Source organism: Tamandua tetradactyla, chromosome X (assembly GCF_023851605.1).
Source record: "Tamandua tetradactyla isolate mTamTet1 chromosome X, mTamTet1.pri, whole genome shotgun sequence".
Taxonomy (NCBI): domain Eukaryota; kingdom Metazoa; phylum Chordata; class Mammalia; order Pilosa; family Myrmecophagidae; genus Tamandua; species Tamandua tetradactyla.
The window spans coordinates 68,026,121-68,048,788 of NC_135353.1; the positions used below are offsets into that span (position 1 = coordinate 68,026,121).

At 39.3% G+C, this 22,668-nt stretch overlaps 1 long non-coding RNA gene and 1 other non-coding gene across 2 annotated transcripts in view; one reads left to right on the forward strand and one right to left on the reverse strand.

The window, feature by feature from the left end:
* The window catches only part of LOC143670532 (uncharacterized), a 582,670-nt gene that overhangs the window by 169,691 nt on the left and 390,311 nt on the right, over positions 1 to 22,668 (reverse strand). The gene's annotated exons all lie outside the window — the stretch shown is intronic.
* On the forward strand, positions 1,121 to 1,191 carry TRNAV-GAC (transfer RNA valine (anticodon GAC)). The gene has a single exon. It is a non-coding gene; the product is annotated as a tRNA-Val (tRNA).

The window sequence follows — 22,668 nt, forward strand, 5'->3', positions numbered from 1 at the left end:
AGAAGAGCTTAAAAAGGAATTTGAAAGAATAAATAGAAAAATAGTAGCTATCACAGAGATTAAAGATGCTACTGACCAAATAATAAATATATCAGAGACACACACAGCAGATATGAAGTGGCAGAAGAAAGAATAAGCAAACTAGAAGACAGGACAACTGATTTTGAACACACAAAAGAGCAAATGGCAAAAAAGAAAAATTTGAATTGGATCTCAGGGAAATGATAGACAAAATAAAGCACAAAAATAAAAGAGAGAAGAAGAAAAGACAAGTAAAGGGTTAGAAAGATTAGGTGAGGATATAATGGGGGAAAACTTCCCAAACTTTATAAAGACATAAATATGCAAATCAAAGAAGCCCAATGAATTCCAAATAGAATAAATCCAAACAGGCCTACCAGAAGACACATACTAATCAATCTGTCAAATGTTGAAGATAAGCAGAAAATCCTGAAAGCAGAAAATGAAAACAATCTACTACATACAAAGGACAACACATAAGACTGAGTTTGGACAACTCAACTGGCACAATGGAGATGAGAAGGCAGTGGTATGACATATTTGAGATCCTCAAAGAGAAAGATTTCCAGCCAATAATTCTGTCCCCAGCCAAACTGTCCTTCAAAACTGAGGGGCAGATTAAAATTTTCACAGACAGACAAATACTGAGAGAATTGTCACAAGAGACTGGCTCTACAAGAAATACTGAAGGGCGTTTTGCCATCTGAAGAAAAAAAGACAGGAGAAGGAATGCTGGAGGAGGGCACAAAACTGAAGAGTACCAGTAAGGGTAACTTAAAGGATAAAAAGAGAAAGCGGGAAAAGAATAGCTAGATATGACAAATAAAATCCAATGGATAAGATGGTGAATTCAAGAAATGCCTTAACAGTAATAACTTTGAAAGTCAACCAATTAAAAAACACAGACTGGCAGAATGGATTAAGAAATATAATCCAGCAATATTCTGATTGCAAGAGACTTAGTTTAGAAAGAAGGATACAAATAGATTGAAAGTGAAAGGATGGAAAACATGCAAGTGGTAAACAAAAGAAAGCAGGAGTAGCTATACTAATATCAGACAAAATAGACTTTAAATGTAAAAACATCCTAAGAGGAGGTGCAAGGGTAGTTCAGTGGTAGAATTCTTGCCTGACATGCAGGAGACCTGGGTTTGATTCCTGGCCCATGCACTTCCCAAACAAACAAAGAAACCAACTAAAACAAACAGGCAAAAAAATTCAACAAATGGTGCTACAATAATGGGATACTCCCATGGAAAAAGAAGGAAATGTGACCCTGCCATATAGAATACAAAAAAAAAATCATAAGAGACAAAAAAGGCACTATATATTAATAAAAGAGACAATTCACCAAGAAGAAATAGCAAACACAAATGTTTATTCTTCCAATCAAGGAGGTCTAAGGTACATGAGGCAAACATTAGCAAAACAAAAGGGAACAATTGTTTTAACAATAATAGTAGAAAACATCACTACAACACTCTCCACTATAGATAGAACAACCAGACAGAGGATCAACAAGGAAATACAGAACTTAACCAATTTGATAAATGAATTAGACCTAGCAGACATACATAGTTACACCCCAAAATATCAGGATATACATTCTTCTCTAGTGCTCATGGAACATTCTCCAGGATAGACCATATGTTGGGACACAAAACAAGTTTTATAAATTTAAAAACATTGAAATTATTCTAAGCACTTTCTCTGATTACAATGGAATGAAGCTGGAAATCAATAACCACCAAGGAATGAGAACTTTCACAAATATATGGAGATTAAATAACACACACTTAAACAACCAGTGGGTCAAAGATGAAATTACTAGAGTTATATGGAGACAAATGAAAATGATAATACAACACATCAGAACTTATGGGATGCAGCAAAAGCTGTGTGGAAATGGAAATTTATTGGCCTAAATGCCTATATTAAAAAAAAAAAAAACAAGAAAAAGGAAAAATCAAGGTCTTAACTGCTCACCTAGAGGAACTTGAGAAAGAAGAGCAAACTAACCCCAAAGCAAATAAACAAAGAGAAATAACGACGATTAAAACAGAGTTAATTGAATGTGAGAACAAAAGAAGAACAGAAAAAATCAATAAAACCAAAAGATGGTTCTTTGAGAAAATCAATAAAATCGATGGACCACTAGCAAGGCTGACAAAGAAGAAAAGAGAGGGGGTGCAAATAAACAAAATCAGAAATGAGAATGGGGTTTTTACCACAGACCCTGAAGAAATAAAAAAAATCAAGAGGCTACTATGCACAACTACATGCCAACAAACTAGATAACTTAGACAAATGGACAAATTCCTGGAAACACATGAGCAAGCTACACTGACTCAAAAAGAAATAGAAGATCTCACCAAACCACTCACAGGTAAAGACAGTCATCAAAAATCATCCTACAAAGAAAAGCCTGGGAACAGATGGCTTCACAGGGAAATTTTATCAAACACTCCAAAAAGAACTAACACTAATCCTGCTCAAACTTTTTCAAAAAAATTAAGGAAAAAGGAACACTACCTAACTCGTTTTATAAAGCTAACATCACTTTAATACCAAAACTGGGTAAAGATGCTAAAAGAAAGGAAAACTACAGCCCAATCTCCCAAATGAACATAGATACAAAAATTCTCAATAAAATACTAGCAAATCAAATCCAAGAACACATTAAAAGAATTATACACCATAACCAAGTGGGGTTTATACCAGGAATGCAAAGATGGTTCAACACAAGAAAATCAATCAGTGTAATAGAGCACATTTAAAATTGAAAGGGAAAAAAACCCACATGATCATCTTGATTAATGCTGAAAAAGCATTTGACAAAATTCAAAATCCTTTTCTGATAAAAACACTTCAAAAGGTAGGAATCAATGGTAATTTCCTCAATATGCTAAAGGGCAAATATGGCAAACCCATCGCCACCATCATACTCAATGTTGAGAGATGGAAAGCTTCCCCCCTAAGACCAGGAATGAGACAAGGATGCCCTCTGGCACCACTATTATTCAACATTATACTAGAAGTTCTAGTGAGAACAATCAGAGGAAAAAGAAATAAAGGCATCCAAATTGGAAAGGAAGCAGTGAGACTTTTATTATTTGCAGATGACATGATACCAACACTTGAAAAATCCTGAGAAATCTACAACAAAGTTACTTGAGCTAATAAACAAGGTAGGAGGATATGAAATTAATTGCAAAAATCAGTAATGTTTCTATACACAAGCAATGACCTAACTGAGGAGTCAATTAAGGAAAAAGATTCCATTCAAAATAGCAACTGAAAGAATCAAGTATCTGGGAAGGAACTTAACTAGGGATGTAAAGAACTTGAACACATAAAACTACATAACATTGCTAAAGAAACCAAAGAACATCTAAATAAGTGCAAAGGTATAAGCAGCTCATGGGTAGGAAAGTTAGATGTAGTTAAGATGTCAGTTCTACTCACATTGATCCATAGATTCAGTGCACTACCAATCAAATTCCAACAACCTACTTTGAAGACTTGGGAAAGCTAGTTACCAAATTCATCTAAAAGGGAAAGAGACCCCAAATAGCTAAAAGCATCCTAAAAAAGAAGAACAAAGTGGGAGGATTAACACTTCTTGACTTTAAAACTTTTAAAGCCACAGTTGTCAAAACTGCATGGTACTGGCACAAAGATAGAAGCATTGACAAATGGAATCAAATTGAGAAAGCAGAAATACACCACCAAATCTACGGTGAACTGATCTTTGAGAAGGACTGCAAATCCACTGAACTGAGACAAAATAGTCTTTTCAATAAATGAGCATGGGAGAATTAGCTATCAATAGACAAAAAATGAAAGGTGCCCCTTGCCTTACACCCTACGTAAATAATAACTCAAATTGGATCAAACACCTAAATATAAGACCCAGTATCATAAAGCTCCTAGAAGAAACTGTAGGGAAACGTCTTCAAGACCTACTAATAGGAGGCAGCTACCTAAACTTTACACCCAAGGCACAAGCAACTAAAGAAAAAATAGATAAATGGGAACTCCTCAAAATCAACTGGTTTTGTGTCTCAAAAGACTTTGTCAAAAAGATGAAGAGGCAGCCAACTCAATGGGAGAAAATATTTGGAAATCGCACATCAGATGAAGGTTTGATATCCTGTATACATAAGGAAATCATACAACTCAACAACAAAAGAACAAACAACTCAATTATTAAATAGGCTAAAATATGAATAGGTGTCTTTCTGAAGAGCAGATATAGATGGCCAAAAAGCACATGAAGAGATGCTCATTCTCATTAGCTATAAGGGAACTGTAGATTATGAATAGGTGTCTTTCTGAAGAGAAAATATAGATGGCCAAAATGCACATGAAGAGATGCTTATTCTCATTAGCTATAAGGGAAATGGAGATCAAGACCACAATGAGATACCACCTTACACCTATAAGAATGGCTGCTATTAAACAAACTGGAAACTACAAATGTTGGAGAGGATGTGGAGAAATTAGGGCACTTAGGCACTGCTGGTTGGAATGCGTAATGGTACAGCTGCTATGGAAGACAGTTTGGTGGTTCTATAGGAAACTAAATATTAAGTCCCACCAATTAACATTACAAATATAAATCAGTTCTTGCATAAATTACTTCAAAGGTATAAATCTTGTACAAAGAGTGCATAAATTCAGGGTATAGGGGAAAAACTCCTATTGCATGCTATGGGCTATGTTTAACAAGAAAACTTCAACAGTACCATGGCAACACCAAGGGTAAATAATGGGGGAAGGGACAAGAGTTAAGGGGAAGTTTGGATTTTCTATTTTGAGGGTGTGTTTATTGGTTATCTTTCTCTTGGGAATAATGAAATTATCTAAAATTGAGAGTGTTGATGGACAGTGGACTTTGAACATAATACATGATGCCCAATGGATGGAGGTGGCTGAAGAATGCACTGGCTGAGTAGTTTGTCAAATGGTGGTGTACACATATGATCGAATATTGCCCTGCTATGAAAAGGAACAAAGTTGTGAGGCATACAACATTTGTGAATGAACCTGTGGGACATTTGGTGAATCAAAATAAGCCAGAAACAAAAGAGTAAATATTGTATGGTCTCATTTAGAAAATACTTATAGAAAAACATGGGCCTAGATTGTAAGCTTTTATAGCAGTTATAGTTAGTTCAGAGTGGTAACTGTTATTTCTGGATTTTGAGAAGCTGTTTTATATATGTATACCCTGGTATTTAGAAATAAGAGCAAAGCTGATCAGGTCAGGATTAAGGTAATTCAGAATACAGGGGTAAGGAAGACATTGTCTGTATTTTAGAACCTCATCTACTCTTTGAGACCAAAAGAAGAAAGGTTATTTTGTCCAGAACCTAAATTTTCTGTAGCACATAATCTAACTCAACCTGCTGATTAGATCATTTAAACGATTCAAAGATGGGAAGCGCAGAATAAAAATGAGAGTCTTTAATCCTGTATAGCTTAATGTAATGCCTGGATACATCCCAGAGTATATTAAACAGGTTATCAAAAAGTATTGGCAAAGTCCCTTGAGGGATGAGAGAAAAATTATGAAACTGTTAAGTTTTACCACTGGGGAAACCCCAGATACTATGCCATACATTAAGGACACCCAAATCAAAAGACCAAGCCCTTGAACTTGAAGACTGCTCTTGTGAAGTTGATGTATGTAGCAGAGAAGCTTAGCTTACATATAGGCATGCCTGCATCACCTCTAGAGGACCTCTTTTGTTGATTATATGTGGCCTCTCTCTCTCTCTAGGCCCAACTCTGCAAGTGAAATCCTTGCCCTCCCCTCTACGTGGGACATGATGTCCAGGGGTGAAAGTCTCCCTCGCAGCATGGGAGTAACTCCCAGGGATGAGTCTGGCCCTGGCACCATGAGACAACAATGCCAACCTGACCAAAAGGGGGAAAAGAAGTGTAACAAATAAGGTATACATGGCTGAGACAGTTCAAATAGTGTGGAGAGGCTACTCTGGGGGTTACTCTTATGCCAACTTCTATTGGACATTGCTATCTATCATAACTTGCCAATGCCAACCTAAACCATCTGTGCCAATACTAAAGAAAACCTAGGGTGTTATATAAGATTATACAGTGGTCCCATGCACTAGGGTAACTTTACAGAAAACTACACCCTCTAGGTGGGTCCCTAGACCAAATAAGTCCTGAAATGCAGAGGACTCAGCCTCTCCAGAACATCAACTAGTTCCATTCCCTATCCCATGTTACCAACAGTCCCTTCCAACATGAAAAAGTTAGAATGGGCAGAGCCCAAATACCCCTAAAGAATGGGAGAAAGATCAAAGGTGATGGTGGAGTTATACAGAGAAGGTAGTGTTTAACAAATGAATATGATTGCTGAATCATTATATTGATATTTAGTTTAGTCTCCAGTACCTTGAGCAGCTAGAAGTGAAAACCTAAAATTGTGGAATTGTAACCCACACCAAACTCTGAAATATGTTCTATAACTAATTGTTGTGATGTGCTTTGAAATTTATTGCTTTTTTATATATTTTATTTTTCACAAAAATGAATAAAAGTTGATTGTGATAATAAGTGCACAGCTATATGATGATATTGTGAACCACTGGTTGTACACTTTGGATGATTACATGGTGTATTAGCTAAGGTTCTCTAGAGAAACAGGATCAGCAGGACATATCTGTAAACATAAAATGTATAAAAGTTTCTCATGTAACCGTCGGGAGTAAGAGTCCAATATCTGTAGGGCAGGCCATGAGCTGGCAGCTCCAATGAAGACCCACAACAAACTCTCAGGAGAGGCTATCTGAGCAATCATGGGGATGTAAGAGTCCACAATATGTAGGGCAGGCTGCAAGCTAGCAGCGCCAATGAAGGTCCTTAATGAACTCTCAAGAGAGGCTGGCTGCCTGAAGCAAGAAGAGTGATTGTCTCTTCTGAATCCTCCTTAAAAGCCTTCTGATGATTAAATTAAGCATCACTCATTGCAGAAGAAACTCCCTTTAGCTGACTGCAAATGGAATCAGCTGTGGATGCAGCAATGTGGTCAGGATTTAAGTCCATGAAATGTCCTCATAGCAACAGACAGGCCAGTGCTCGCCCTACCAGACAACCAGGCACCACCACTTGGCCAAGTTGACAAACTGACCATGATACACGGTATTTTATTATATTATATATGTCAATAAAAAAAATAATTCTTTAAAAACTAGCCTTATGTTCATCAGTTCAATTCACAGAAATGATTCAGGAACCCGCTCTGTCTTCATTTTCTATCTTGAGTCCCTGTTCTAAGCTGCTTTCCAGGGTCAACCAGCTTCCAATATTTTTTACTTGGTATTACATTTTTGGGCCTATGCTTGCTCCTCAGAAAAAAAGAATTGAGCTTTCCAAGCTTTCACCTAGGGTATCCATCTCCAGATTTTCATAATTGTGACCTCCCTAGGTAATCCCCAGGAAGGTCTGGAACCTCATCCAGCCCCTTGCTCAACTGACCAAAACCCCAGCCAGACCCACACAGGCCCCTGTAAGGTAAGGATGAAACAAGTTCCATCCTAAAATAAGATGCTTATTTAAGATTTTGAGGATGGGTGGCTTCATACTTGTAACTTCTGTGTTAGAAACAGAAGCTAGAACAGTGGCAACACTGACAATCATATTGCTTATGTTAGTAATCCTAACAATTATTGAGCAACTGCTATGTGTCAGGCACTGTCCTAAGAGATCCATATATCTCAAAAAATCCACAACAACCTATGAGATAAGAACTATTATTATATGCATTTTACACGTGTAGAAACTGTGGCACAGTAATATTGAGAATTTGCCCAAAGATTCTCAACTGAGAAATAATAGCTGAGCGACAAACCCAGGTAAGTTGGCTCCAGAGTCTTTGCCCTTAATTACTATACCAAACTGCCTCTAAAAGGTAGCTAAGTAATACTTAGATTTCCAGCCACTCTACTATTATCCCATTCAAAAGGGACATGTCTTCACTGCTTCACCTTCACTCCTAAAGAAGATATATATGAGCATGCTTAATTCCTCTGCCTTCTTGAAACACTGGCCATAGGTAAAAATCCATAAGGAAAACATAAATGATATTTCCGTGTACTAACCCAGATCCTATGTGGCTATAAAAGTTACTTAGATATTAATTCCAATGGGACATAAAAGATGCACAGCACTGTGAAGTGATTTCATTCTGATATCAACTTTCAGGGCTGTTTTCAAAAGTAACCACATGCCAAGTTCACTAAAACCCAGACCTGAAAGGGAAATAGGAAAGCCACATAAAGTGAAAACCAGGCTACATCTCTAAGGAGGAATAAAAAGAAATAATATGAACCATAAAAGGTAATAGGAAAACATTCCAGAATCATGCAAGGTAAGAAAGAAGGACTGAAAGTCATTTTAGAAAATTGGTTGCTATGAAGCCTTAGAGATCTCCTTTAGAAGTGCCCAAGCCTAGAATAAAGAGTGTAGAACACCAAGTTTACAAAAAGTTAGCCTAATTTACCTGTGGCTCATTAACTTATTGCTCCCTTTCATATTCTTTCATGTCCTTCCCCTAACACCTGCAACAAAACAGAGTACCTGCTAGGTGATCTGAACAACTGATGACATGATCGCATAGAAGAACACTAGATTCTGGATAACAATTAACATGCTTCTGTACATAAACTTACAACAGATTATAGCAATCCCTGTGAACAACCTCTAGCAAACATGTGGAAATATTAGATGAAATGGCACTGGACATAATTAAGGAGTTTCATATCGTAACGTTTGACATTTTCCCCAAAGAGACAGGGAGAGTGGCCTTAGAGAAAGAATACTGTGGTGGTTTGAAACTGTATGTAGCCCAGAAAAACATATTCTTCAATCTAATCCATTACTGTGGGTGTAAACCCATTGTAAGTAGGATCTTTTGATGAGGCTACTTCTGTTATGATGTGACCCACCTCATTCATCATGGGACTTAATCCTATTACTGAATTCATTTATGATAGAGAAAGAGAGAGATGAGAGAAAGATAGGGGTAGAGATAGAGATGTGAGAGAGAGAGAACCACAGAAGTCACAAAATCCAGAAGAGGGAGAGGCCAAGAGACCCTCTTGTAATGTAGTAGAGGAGCCAAAGATCGCTGGCAGCTGGTCTTCAGAAAGAAAGCATTACCTTGATGATACCTTGATTTTTACATTCTCACAGCATTACACTGTAAGCTAATAAATTCCCATTGTTTAAAGCCAACCCATTTCATGGTATCCGCTTTAAGCAGCCTAGGAATCTAAAACAGGTAACAACTTAAGCAAGAATAAGAAGGAGAATTCACCATTTTCATTTATGAAGGGCCACAATTAATCCAAATGCTGTAAACAAAAGGGATATTTAGGTAATTCACAATTGCCATGCAAATATTGTTCTAAATGTTAGTTAGTTTGTCATATGTCTCTATTTTGCAAATCGCATAGTAATGATTCCAATCTCAAAACCATTCAATTCCAGGTGGTTTTTTTCCTCTTTACATTGTTTCTTGGGCATCTGAAATTTTGTGGAGCTAAGACAGCTGTGAGAAAGTGGTTTGCGCACTCCAGCTTGGCCCACTCCACTGGAAGTGCTCAGTCGGTTAAATATTGACTGTACCTCTACTATACAAATCACTGTTCTAGGCAGTGGAGGTAGAGTAGTGAATGAGATTGACAAGATCCCTGCCCTCAAAGACTTTACATTCTAGTGAAGGAAGACAAGTGATAAACAAAGAATCATATAAATAAAAACACAGTTTCAGATCTTGAAGAATATAGTGAAGAAAGTCAATAAATTTACTGATAGAGAGACTGGCTGAGTTGGCCAAAGAAGGACTGTCCGTGAAGGTAATATTGGAGGTAGCTTCTGAATGATAGAGAAGGTTGCAGTTCAGTAGAAGAAAACTCCACAAAGAGAGATGCCCAATGAGTTGGAAAGATAGTTATCATTTTTAGAGCACATACTGCCAGAGTGATCTGTCTTTACTTCACCTTGCTCCACTCTAACCATACTGAATTTTTCACTTCTATTGTGTACTTTCAAACACGCTATTTCCTCTGCCTATTACACTCTTCTCCCCTTCCCTTTGATTATCCCCTCTTATCTGCCAGGGCTCAGGTCAAAGGCTCTTTCCTCAGACAGGGCTTCCCCAATGACCCTCATATGAAGTTAGGACCCCATGCTAGACATCCCATAGTACACTATACTTTCCTTTCATAACCTTCATCATGTATAAAATTTACTTAATATCTGTATTCCCTAATTTGCTGTAACTCCCATAAGGGTAGGTGCCATGTGTTAACCATTAATGTCATTTATTATTATAATCATCAACACCATCATCATCATCACCACCTTCATCTGCCTTTGATGGCGTAAAGTTTCACATGCTGGAATCAGGAATCTGAGCATAATGGCCTCTAGATGTTCCTGTGATTCATTTAATATGCAGATAAAACATCTTTTCACAGATGCTTTAAGGTGTATGTGTGTGTGTGTATGAGTGTATGTTCCATTTAGTAAACTGCATTCATTCCTATCTTTATGTTTAATATTTTTATTTTTCCACACAACAAATTCACTAAAATAAGTTTTCCAAAAATTTTAAAACATCTGCAATACATTGAGGATTTTAGAGTACATCAAAATCACCTGGGGTGCTGGTTAAAAACTCATCACAAGGGGGTGCAAGGGTAGTTCAGTGGTAGAATTCTCTCCTGCCATGTGGGAGACCCAGGTTTGATTCCTGGCCCATGCACTTCCCCAAAACAAAAAACAAGCAAACAAACAAAAAAAGTCAACAAATGGTGCTGCAATAATGGGATACTCCCATGGAAAAAGAATGAAATGTGACCCCCACCATACAGCATACAAAATTAAAAAGAAAAAACTCATCACAAGCTTATATATGTAGTAGAGAAGTGTAGCCTACTTACAGGTATGCCCAAGAGTTACTTCTGGAGGACCTCTTTTGTTGCTCAAATGTGGCCTCTTTCTCTCTAAGTCCAACTGTGCAAGTGAAATCATTGTCCCTCCCCCCTACACAGGATGTGACATCCAGGGGTGAAAGTCTCCCTGGCGGTGTGGAACATCACTTCCAGGAATGAGTCTGGCCTTGGCACCATGGGATCAACAATGTCATTCTGACTGAAAGGGGGGAAAGAGGGGTAACTAATAAGTTATCAGTGGCTGAGAAAGTTCAAATAGAGTCGAGAGGCTGCTCTGGAGATCACTCTTATGCAAGCTTCAGTTAGTTATTGATACCTATCAAAGCTTGCCAAACCCCAACTAAAACCATTCCTGCCACTCCTAAAGAACACCTAGGGCATTATATAAGATTCCACAAAGGTTCCATACACTACGGTAACTTTCCAGAAACCTACAACCTCCAGATGGGTCCCTGGACCAGATAAATCCTGAAATGTAGAGAGGCCAGCCTCTCTAGAACATCAACTAGTTCTATCCCTCTATCCCATATGCTCGACAGTCCCTTCCAATATGAAAAAGTTAGAATGGGCATAGACCAAATACTCCTAAAGAATGAGAGAAAGATCAAAGGTTATGGTAGAGTTAAACAGAGAAGATAGGTTTTAACAAGTATGATTGCTGAATCATTATATTGATATTTCTTTTAGTCTCCAGTATCTTAGAGCAGCTAGAAGTAAAAACTTAAAGTTTTGGAATTGTAACCCACAGCAAACTCTGTGTGCGTTGAAATGTATTTTTTTGTATATATGTAATCTTTCACTAAAATGAAAAAAAGTTGATTGTGATGATATATGCACAGCTATATGATGATATTGTGAACCACTGATTGCACACTTTGGATGATTACATAGTGTGCCAGCTTAAATCTGTGGTAGGCCCCAGAAAAGCCATGTCCTTTAATCCTCATTCAATATTGCTGGCTGGGAGCATTTTTATTGTTCTCGTAGAGATGTGATCCACCCAACTGTGGCTGGCAACTTTTGATTAGATGGCTTCCATGGAGTTGTGTCTCTGGTGCCATATCTGCTTACAGGAACCCTTTAAGAGGGAACCATTTTGGGAAAAGCAGCAGAGTCACAGGAACCACGAGAGTCCACACAGCTGAAGACCTTTGAAAATGAAGAATGCCCCCGGGGGAGTTTCATGAAACAAGAACCCAGGAGAGAAAGCTAGCAGATGCCACCATGATTGTCATGTGCCTTTCCAGTTGAGAGAGAAACCATGAATGTCATCAGCCTTCTTGAACCAAGGTATCTTTCCCTGGATGCCTTCGATTGGATATTTCTATAGCCTTGCTTTAGTTAGGACATTTTCACGGTCTTTGAGCTGTGAACTTGCAACTTAATAAATTCCCCATTTTAAAAGCTGTTCTGTTTCTGGTATATTGCATTCCAGCAGCTAGCAACCTAGAACACATAGTATGTGAAAATATAATATATGCCAATTTTAAAAACTCATCACAGTCATTTTCCACTATTCTTTGAATATATTTCACTGCCTACTGCTATCCAGTTTTAGGGTGGCAAGTGAGTAAAATGTAATCTAAGGTCCCTAGATTAAGTAGAGGTGGTTTTCAACTCTGATAACTTTTTATTCATCAATACCGCCAATCAAATCCTGTCACATAGAATGTGGGTGTTACTGATACTAGCATGAGCAAAGAATATGCAATAAAAGGAGTGACAATTCCTTCAAAGCCACTTTGGATTTTCCAAACTTTCTGGCACAAGGTAAAATTGTAATATAGAAATACTGGCTTGAATTCTGCAGAAAGCAGTGCGTACCGTTCAACTTTAAGCATGTTCTCTAATTTAAAAGGTCAGTAACTGGAAGGTGAAAAATAATGAGCTCTATTACAGTGCTAATAGCTTAATGAGGGATTTGAGATTTGTTTATGCACTTGTTATTATCTTTCCAGACTGGCCTCCTTCAGAAACTACTTTACAGCAATAGTACAGGGTGGATTAGAAAATGAAAAGCAAATTCAGATATACATAGAAACCTACATTTAGCCTGGATTGGTTTTCACATCACATTTTGTGTCTGACCCTAAAGTTTCAGTGTCCATGGGATATGGTGTTCATAGCCAAAAGTTGCTCCTCTGCTCTGCTGGAATTGAAATAGGGATTTCCTCAGCACCTGCAGCCTCAGACTGTGAAAGCCAAGGTTCCATTTAAGACAGTCTAAAGGGAGCCAAGCAGGTGCACAAGAATATTTAACTCCACTCCCTCTCACTAAGTAAAAGAATAATTTCCATCCCATCAGATCCTGATCCCAGTGAAATGTTTTTATGAGGGACATGCAACTACTCTTATTAAAGGCAAGATGGCTGGGCATTTTGAAAAATGCTCACTTTTGTGCTCACCACCACCTGAAGAGAGGAATAACTGTGGAAAATGCTAGGAGGAAGTACCCAGAAATTTAGCTGTATATAACGTCCACACCTTGAGATTGAAAGAAAAAATGTTTCCAATATTATCTAAATGAGGCACCTGTGCAGGAAGAAGGACAAAAGGACTATCTTTTTCAATGAGCACAAACACCACACATATATACATCACCACCACCAGATCCTCAACAAAATTGTCAAATGTCAAAGGTTGTCTTTGGCTCTAACCTAACATTTCTGTACTTACAAATCTCTCCACATTTGGAGCCTTCCAGAAGCCCCTGCTTGCCATGCCCATTTCTCTCATGCTTCCTCCTAACTACAGTGAGTACCATCTAGGAAGCATCCTAGGTACCAAACCATTCCCTCATTTTCCCCCAAACCACATCACAACTTAATCACCACCTATTCCATTTTATTAGAACTATTCTTCTAATTTGAGCTAACCTATTTGTATCAAGATGTTGATATCTGATAGTGGCTTACCATGTTCCTTACTCAGATCATTGATTGTGTTTTAAAAGGCAATATTCCTTTTCTCATAGAAGTGGAAAAAGAGAAAGCCGCATTGTGACAGCAGGACCAGCAGGATGAAAGAGGGAGCTAATGAATAACTCTCTGTCCTTTTCTAAGTATATTGGAAGTGGCAAAATGAGCAAATGAAAACCTGGGCCTAAGCTAAATGAATGATGATTGTCCAATAATCAAAAGATACCAAAGATGACAGTCATAGCTACTACTTTTAGATAGTTAAGCCCTACTTTATGCACATCTCATTTCATGCTCACAATAATCCTGCGATGTAGATGTTAGTCTCATCCCCACTTTTCAATTGAAGAATTTGGAGTTTAGGAACGTTTATTTTCTTAAGGTCCCAAAGCTAATAACGGCAAAATCAGGATTTGAACCTAGGCTGTCTGACTCCAACATTTGTACTCTTGGCCATTACCCTTAACTGTCTTTTACTAGATAAACCAAATGAAAATTCAAGAGTAAATAGTTTCTTCCTAAGTTTGGATGCTGTGATATAAGAAAACAGTGTATATCTCAGTAAGAACACATTTGCCTTTGAGGCGATTAGCCTAACCTTCAACATATAAAGTAGAGGGGAGTGGAAGTGGCAGCACTACTGTGAGCTCTCAAATAGCCATGGAAGGCATTTTGGCCTTTTGACAATCACATGTGCCCATGTACACACACATATGTAGTTATGCAAAGTACAGCTTGTACAGCTTGATGTGTAACTAGGTACCCCATGATGTGATTGGAGACTGCTGTGGTAACCAGTCTCTAAGATGGTCCCCAATAATACCTGCCCCTTGATATTCACACCCTTCTGAAGTCCCTGCCCACACTGTGCTAGGGTTGGTTGGTGTGACAAATAGAATACAGAGGAAGTAATCGTATGTCACTTATGACATTGTGTTATAAAAGACACTGTGTATAGTTGTCCTAGTATTCAAGCTGCCAGAGTGCGATATATCAGAAATGGGATGGCCTTTAAAAATGGAAATTTAATAAGTTGAAAGTTTACAGATCTAAAGCTGTGAAAATGTCCAAATTAAAACAAGTCTATAAAAATGTCCATTCTAACCCATCCAGGGAGAGATAGCTTGGTTCAAGAAGTCCAATGATATTCAAGGTTACTCTCTCAATTGGAAAGGCACATGGTGAACATGGTGACATCTGTTTGCCTTCTCTCTAGGCTTCTCGTTTCATGAAGTTCCCCCAGGAACATTTTCCTCTTTCATCTCTGAAGAAGGTAAATACCTCCCAGGGAGCTGGAGAGGAAGCTAGCAGATGATGCCATGTTTGACATGTGCCCTTCCAGGCAAGAGAGAAACTCTGACCATGTTCGCCATGTACCTTTCCACTTGAGAGAGAAACTCTGAACTTCATCAGCCTTCTTGAATCAAGATATCTTTCCCTGGATGCTTTAAATTGGACATTTCTATATACTTGTTTTGTTTGGGACATTTCCACAGCCTAAAAACTGTTAACTTGCAACTTATTAAATTCCTCATTTTTAAAAGCCATTCCATTTCTGGTATATTGCATTCTGGCAGCTGGCAGACTAGAACAGATTTTGGTACCAGACGAGTTGGGTGCTGCTGCAGTTTGTAAATACCAAACATGTTGGAACGGCTTTTTAAATGCATAAGGGAAAAATTTTGAAGGAGTTGTGAGGAGCTTGATAGAGAAGGCATGGAATGCTCTGAAGAGATGGTTGGTAGAAATGTGAACTCTAAAGATACCTGTGACCAGGCACTAGACAGAAATGAGGCATGTGTTATTGCAGACTGGAAGAGAGGCGATCCTTGTTTTAAAATTGCAGATAATCTGGCAAAGGTGACTACTGGCTTTGGCTGTAAGGCAGAGTTTAAAAGCCATGAACTTGGATATTTAACAGAAGAGATTTCCAAATTCAATGTGGAAAGCACAGCCTGGTTTCTCCTCGCAGCTTATAGTGAAATGCGACAGGAAAAAAGATAAGCTGAGAATTGAACTCTTGGGTATAAAGAAACCAGAAATTGATGTTCTGGAAAATTCTGAGCTTCCAGAAAGGGATACCCCAGACAACAGTGCCCCATATGAGGATTTAACCAAATGTGGAACCAGTCAGCTTTTCAAAGAAAGCCAGGATCAGACATGGAGTTATCCAGGAATGATTTATGGAAATTCCTTATGTCTGATGGGCACAAACCAAGGCTACTGCATAGAGAGCCAATGAGAGTGTTGCAGTACCTGTATAAAGATGACCACTGCCAGTCAGGACTGAGAGGGAGAGAGAAGGGACACATTGGAGGAAAAAACACTTCAGAGGCAAAGCCATGGAGGCTGAGGTCTGAAGTTAAGAAACCTCAGGCCAGGAGAACGGGCCTACCCAAGCACATGGAGAGGGTGAATTTGCCCCAAAGGCAGAGGATGGGCTTTCCACCTCATTGCAGTGGAAAACTAGTGCCACCTCAGGCCTTGGGGAGGGTGAAGCATATTCCTTGGGGTTTGGGGAGAGCCTGGCTATCACCACATGGAGGGGTTGAGCGTGTACCCCGGAGATAGCAGAGAGCCCAGGTGCAGCCCTGATCCTTGGAGAGGGTGGAGCCAGGAAAAAGGTGGTCTCCCCAACGTTCCCGAAGGTTGCATCTGGAGAGAGGCAGGCCTCTGCATAGGCCCTTGGGACTACTGCTTTCTAAAGCCCGGAACATAAATGACTCTCAGACTTTGATATCGAATGGACTTTGCCCTACAGGCTTCGAGACAGCTTGGGTCCTGTGACCCCGGTATTCCTTCCCCATATGGAAATGGTAGAGGTATCCTATGACTATTCCTCCTTTGTATGGCAGCAAATAACTTGTTCTGAGTTTTACAGGACCAGAGCCAGAGAATAATTTTGCCTTAGGATAGACCATGCCTGTAACTGACTTTGATGATATTTTATACTGTTTCTGATGTTGTATTGTTACTGAAATGGTTTAAAGCTTTCTGATATTGTTATGAAATGAATGTATTTTGTATGTGGGGAAAACATGCCTTTTTTAGGGTCCAGAGGGTGGAATGTGCAGGTTTGAAATGATGTGTGTACCCTAGAAAAGCCATGTTTTAATCCTAATCCCATTTTGTAAAGGCAGCCATTTCTTCTAATCCCTATTCAGTACTGTATGTTTGAAACTATAATTAGATCATCTCCCTGGAGATGTGATTTACTCAAGAGTGGGTATTAAATTTGATTAGATGGAGACATGACTTCACCCATTCGGGTGGGTCTTGGTTACTTTACTGGAATCCTATAAAAGAGGAAATATTTTGGAGAAAGTTGGTGATCCAGAGAGAGCAGAGAAGAACAACAAGAGCCACAAGAAAACCACAAAAGAGAACACCTCTGAACCACAAAGCAGAGAGTCCACCAGCCAGTGACTTTTGGAGATGAAGAAGGTAAATGCCTCCCTGGGAGCAGAGAGGAAGCTAGCAGATGATGCCATGTTTGCCATGTCCCCTTCCAGGCAAGAGAGAAACCCTGACTGTGTTTTCCATGTGCCTTTCCACTTGAGAGAGGAAAACTGAACTTCATCAGCCTTCTTGAATCAAGGTATCTTTCCTTGGATTCCTTAGATTGGGCATTTCTATAGACTTGCTTTGTTTGGGACATTTCCACAGCATAAAAACTGTTAACTTGCAACTTATAAATTCCCCCTTTTTAAAAGCCATTCTGTTTCTGATATAATGCATTCTGGAAGCTGGCAAACTAGAACAATCTCCAAAGGTCTCTGGCTGCATGGACTCTCATGGTTCTTGCGGCTCTCTCCAAAATGTTTCCTCTTTTAAAGGATTTCAGTAAACTAATAAAGATTCAAGTAGAATGGGTAGAGTCCCATCTCCCTTTAATGAAAGGTTAATACCCACAATTGGTGGTGTCACATCTCCGTGGAGATAATGTAATCAAGTTTCCAACCTACAGTGCTGAATAGAAAAAAGAAACAGCTGCTTCCAACAAGATGGATCAGGAAAAACATGGCTTTTCTAGGGAACATAATCCTTTCAAACTGGCACAAGTGTCAAAGAAGGTACATGGATGGCAAAAAGCATCTGATGGAAAGATGCTCAACATCACTGTTAAATTAGGGGAAAACAAATTGAAGCCATGATACAATAGCAGTGTATACTTATTAGAATGGCTAAAATTTTAAAACTGACCATACCAATGTTTGGCAAGGATATGGAGGAATGAACTCTCATACACTGTTGATAGAAAGGTAAAATGATTAAAAAAAAAAACAATTGGGGAAACAATTCTTTAGTTTATTCAAAAATTAAAACATTACCTCCCATATGATCCAGCCATTCCAGTCCTAAGTATTTACATAAGCGAGAAGGAAATGCATGTCTGAAAAAAAGACATGTACACAAATACTCATAGAAGCTTTATTTGTAATAGCCAAAATCTGAAAATCAGTCAAATATTCATCTACATATTAATGGATATGAATGGATAAAAAATTGTGGTATAAACTACTCATCAACAAGCATGAAACAACATAGCTGAATCTCAAAATCATTATGAGTGAAAGAAATTAGACTAAAAGAGTACATAGAGTATAATTCCATTTATAATTCTATTTATGTAAAAATCTATAAAGTAGAAATTAATCTACAGTAACAGAAAGCAGATTACTGGCTGCATAGGGCTGGGGGTATAAGAAGAACAGGAAGGAAGGATTACAAAGAGATGAAAATGCTTTGAGAGTGGCCTCACCTTTCATCTTTCTTTTCTTGCAAGAGTGTCCATATGTCTTCTCACATATGTATCTAATAGATTTCCTACCTACTTGCTCTGCCTGTGCTATATCCTTGATTTCTTTCCCATGGTGGAGCCAAGACCCTAGAAGTTGAAATCCAGCAACATACTTTAGCAAGCCAGCCAGGAGACACTTCTTGCCATCTCCATGCTGTGTAGATCCAAGGAGGCTCGGGGTACTGGGTGATACCAACCTTTGGAACCTGAATGGGGGCTCTCTCTGGGTCTAGCAGGAATCCAATGGGAGCTAAATCGAGTCCCCTTGTCTCTATCTCTGTCTTTCTCCTCAGCTCTCTGAAACTTCCCCACACTCTCTATCTCCCTTCTGAGGACCCAGAACCTTCTTCCTACTGACACTGTCCCTCTTTTCACCTCCTCCAGAGAGATCTCTCCCTTGCCTCTAGAGACTCTTCTTTCTCCTCTGTCTGGCTTTCTATGCCCCTTGAGACATTCCACCTTTTATAAAACAGAATTCTGGGCTAAAGATTCTTCTACCAACCATGGTGTTGTCTTTGACATTCTAGGGTGTCACCTCTGGTTTAGGCCCATGGGAAATGCGTACATTCCAATGGGTATGGCTCCCCCCTGAAATCCAGAATTGAGGATAGTAGGATAAGTGAAAGCCCTGGCTATCCTGATTGTAGTAAGCTGAGCCTGTGAGAGCTGGTAATCTACCCCCTCCCCATTCATCTTGCAATGAGCAGGCAGACCGTCTTGCTCTCTGCTCACTTGTGGCATTGCTCTCAGGACCAGCTGCTCACTTTTTCTCTCCAGGTCTTTACAAAACTTCATCTGCTACTACTTCTCAAGTACCAGTGTATTTTGCTATTAGCCCTCTTATGGGTGATGCCCAGTGCAGGAGGAAACCATTGGCTGGGGAGAATAGGCTGTTGGGTGTGTGTTCACTTTGTGGAAAAGATCTGCACTACAAGGGATAGAGGGAGCCTCAGTCCTAGCTCTGTCCTATAATATGCCCATATCCAGATCCCATGGATTACCTGAAAAGTATACTAAGCCACATTTTATTGTGCAATTGGCCTTTCTCAGGACATTTCCTCAAAAGGGGAGCTCGATTTCTTTGCAGCATGTTCTTTCCTCTAGCCTGGGGAGATTCCTTCCCTAGATTTTCTTTGTTGTGACAAATCCTTTCCATTCTCTTAGGCAGTAAGTTGGGCAATAATTTAAGAGTGCAAACACTTCTAGGAAGACGAGTGGGTTGGCTCAGTAGCATCAGGATGGTACCAGGCCATCTGCCTTCTGAGTCTTCAAGGACCCCGGGGACACATGGGGATAGGGAGCCTAATCCCATGTGCCCAAGTGATCAGCACTTGGAATGGCAGGCCAGGACACCAGGCATCAATAATGAAATCTGCCTTTTATTCTTCTCTCTCTTCCTTAGTAATGGGTGGTGCTTCCAGTATTCCAGCTGGCAGTCCACTGGGTTACCTGCTACAAAATTGAAATAATCTTCCCACCATAGAACTAAAAAAGAAAAAGCTTATTTTCTACTGCAATATTGCCTGGCTGCATATTCACCTGGAAGACGGGCAATGTTGGCCTATGACTAGGACAGTGAACTACAATTGATCTTACAATTAAATCTCTTTTGTAAGAGGGAAATAAAAAGACAAAAAATGTCTTACATACAGTTTTACATCAGGACAAACCTATGAAGGGCTCTTGTACATTGTTATGCCTAAGAGAACTGTCAAAAACTTCTTCCTCATGACTCTTCTTTGTGGAAGGAGGCAAAAATTTTAAATAATTCTCTTTTAAATAGCCTCCCCCAATCCTTATTTAACCTCTATTAAAATCCATTGCAGCTGAATGTAAAGCTCTTCATTTTTTTCTTCTTCCAGAGAAAAAGGAATGCCCACAGTCAATGTAAGTTAAAAGATGTGGAAGCATAGCGCTCAAAACCATCCTCCAGTTGTACAACAGTGAAAGGAGACACAAAAAGTCCCTATGCTCAGAAACTTATAGCTCTCTATCAAACAATGACCTGAGAGGGACTTATATGTTGTATTGTGCCCATGTCTCTATTTCCATGAAAGGAAAAACACCTGTTTGTTAAAAGACATAAAAGAAATGTGCCACCAAACCAGTTAAGTGTAGTAAGCTACGGGAAATAACTCAAGAGATAGAAGAAATCCCGGTTCTGTTCCAGGGGAGGCTAGTGGAATCCTTGAAAAATTACTAATGTAAGCCTAGATTCCTGGGAAGGTTGAAACAGCTATGTACCTCAGAAAAGCCACGCTTTCTTTCCTAAACCAATCTTGTGGGGGCAGACCTATTGTTTAGGGTGGAAACTTTGATTGGATTGTTTCCATGGAGATGCACACACACAGTTGTGGCTGTGGCCTTTTTATTAGATGGAGATGTGACTCCACCTATTCAAGCTGGGTCTTGATTACTTTACTGGAGTCCTTTAAAAGGGGAGACATTTTGGAGAAAACACAATTGTTCCAGAGCCGACAGAGATGCAGACATTTGGAGATGCTTGGAGTGCCAACAGAGAGAACAGATGCCTAGATATGGGTAGAGCCAAACAGATGTCACCATGTGCCTTTCCATGAGATGCTAAACAAGCCAGAACCCAGGGTTGTGTCCCAGAGGAGCTAAGTGAAGGCACACAGTCTCTTAGAGAGGAAACCACTGGCATCAGAAGTTGGAAGCAACAGAACTGGGAACAATGACCAGCAGATGCCAGCCACATGCCTTCCCATGTGAAAGCCATTGGGTTTTCTTCAGTCAAGGTGTCTTTCTCTAGATACCTGAGTTTGGACCTTTTTCTGGACTTAGAACTGTAAACTTGTAAGGTAATGAATTCCCTTTACAGAAGTCGTTCCATTTCTGGTATATTGCATTCCAGCAGTTTTAGAAAACTAAAACAAATGCCTACCCTTTATGGATAAAGAAACTGAGGCCAAGGAAGGAAAATTATGTCCCTAGGATCATAGAATTGGATAATAATAGTCTTGGAATAATACCCAAGTCCCCCTACCTCCTAGATCAGTGTGTTTGTCCACTACCTCTGACATATGAGAACTTACATATACATGGCTTTGCTTCCCCTTTCTTTGGTAATGAGGCAGTCAGGTAGGGAAGGAGGGATGGGGAAGTGACCCTAAGACCCATGACAAGAAGTTCCTTTTGGTACACACACACACCTAGCCCTTGTACACTTAGCCCTCACTCAAGTCAGCACCAGAAAAGAACCAATGAAAACTGCAGCCATTGGCATAGCCAGAGGGGAAAGGGCCCCTCCAAGTTCTTATAATGCAAGAATCCCATCCTCAGAGAGCTTTTCCTTTGGAAAATGCCCATGCACACCTCCTTTGAGGGTGTAGTTTTCCTATGCATTAAAGTTTTGACTGTACACACTAACTATTCCTTGAATTCTTTTTTGTGGCTGGGTCAAAAACCTTCACAGCATCACCTCTGGCCAAGGTCTTGACTTCTCTGAGAACTCCCAGGGCTTTCCACCATCATGCTTGGGACTCTAGGAGCTCTACAGCATCAAACTTATTAAACTTTTTGGCTTTATACACAGACTAATCCTTGAATTCTTTCCTGTAACTAAGTCAAGAACCCTTAGAGTGTCAGCCCCTCAACTTCTCTGAGGTCTCTTGGGGCTCTCTGTCATGAGTACGAGTCCATGGAATTATTTAAGAGGTTGAAATAGCACATCATAATGAGCCAAAAAAAAAAAAGAGCCTGAGCTCATCAGGATATGAGAAAAGCTAGTTAAGAGTATGTAAATAGACCAAGGAAAATAAAATTAACACCAAATCTGTACACAGAATCTCGCAGAATCATTTATGACAACAAAATATTTGTACTGTTCATGAAGAAAATATATTTGGAGCTCTTTTTCCCAGGTATAGGATTGCATGGAGGCATCTACCCTTGTTGCCAGAAACTTCTGAAATAA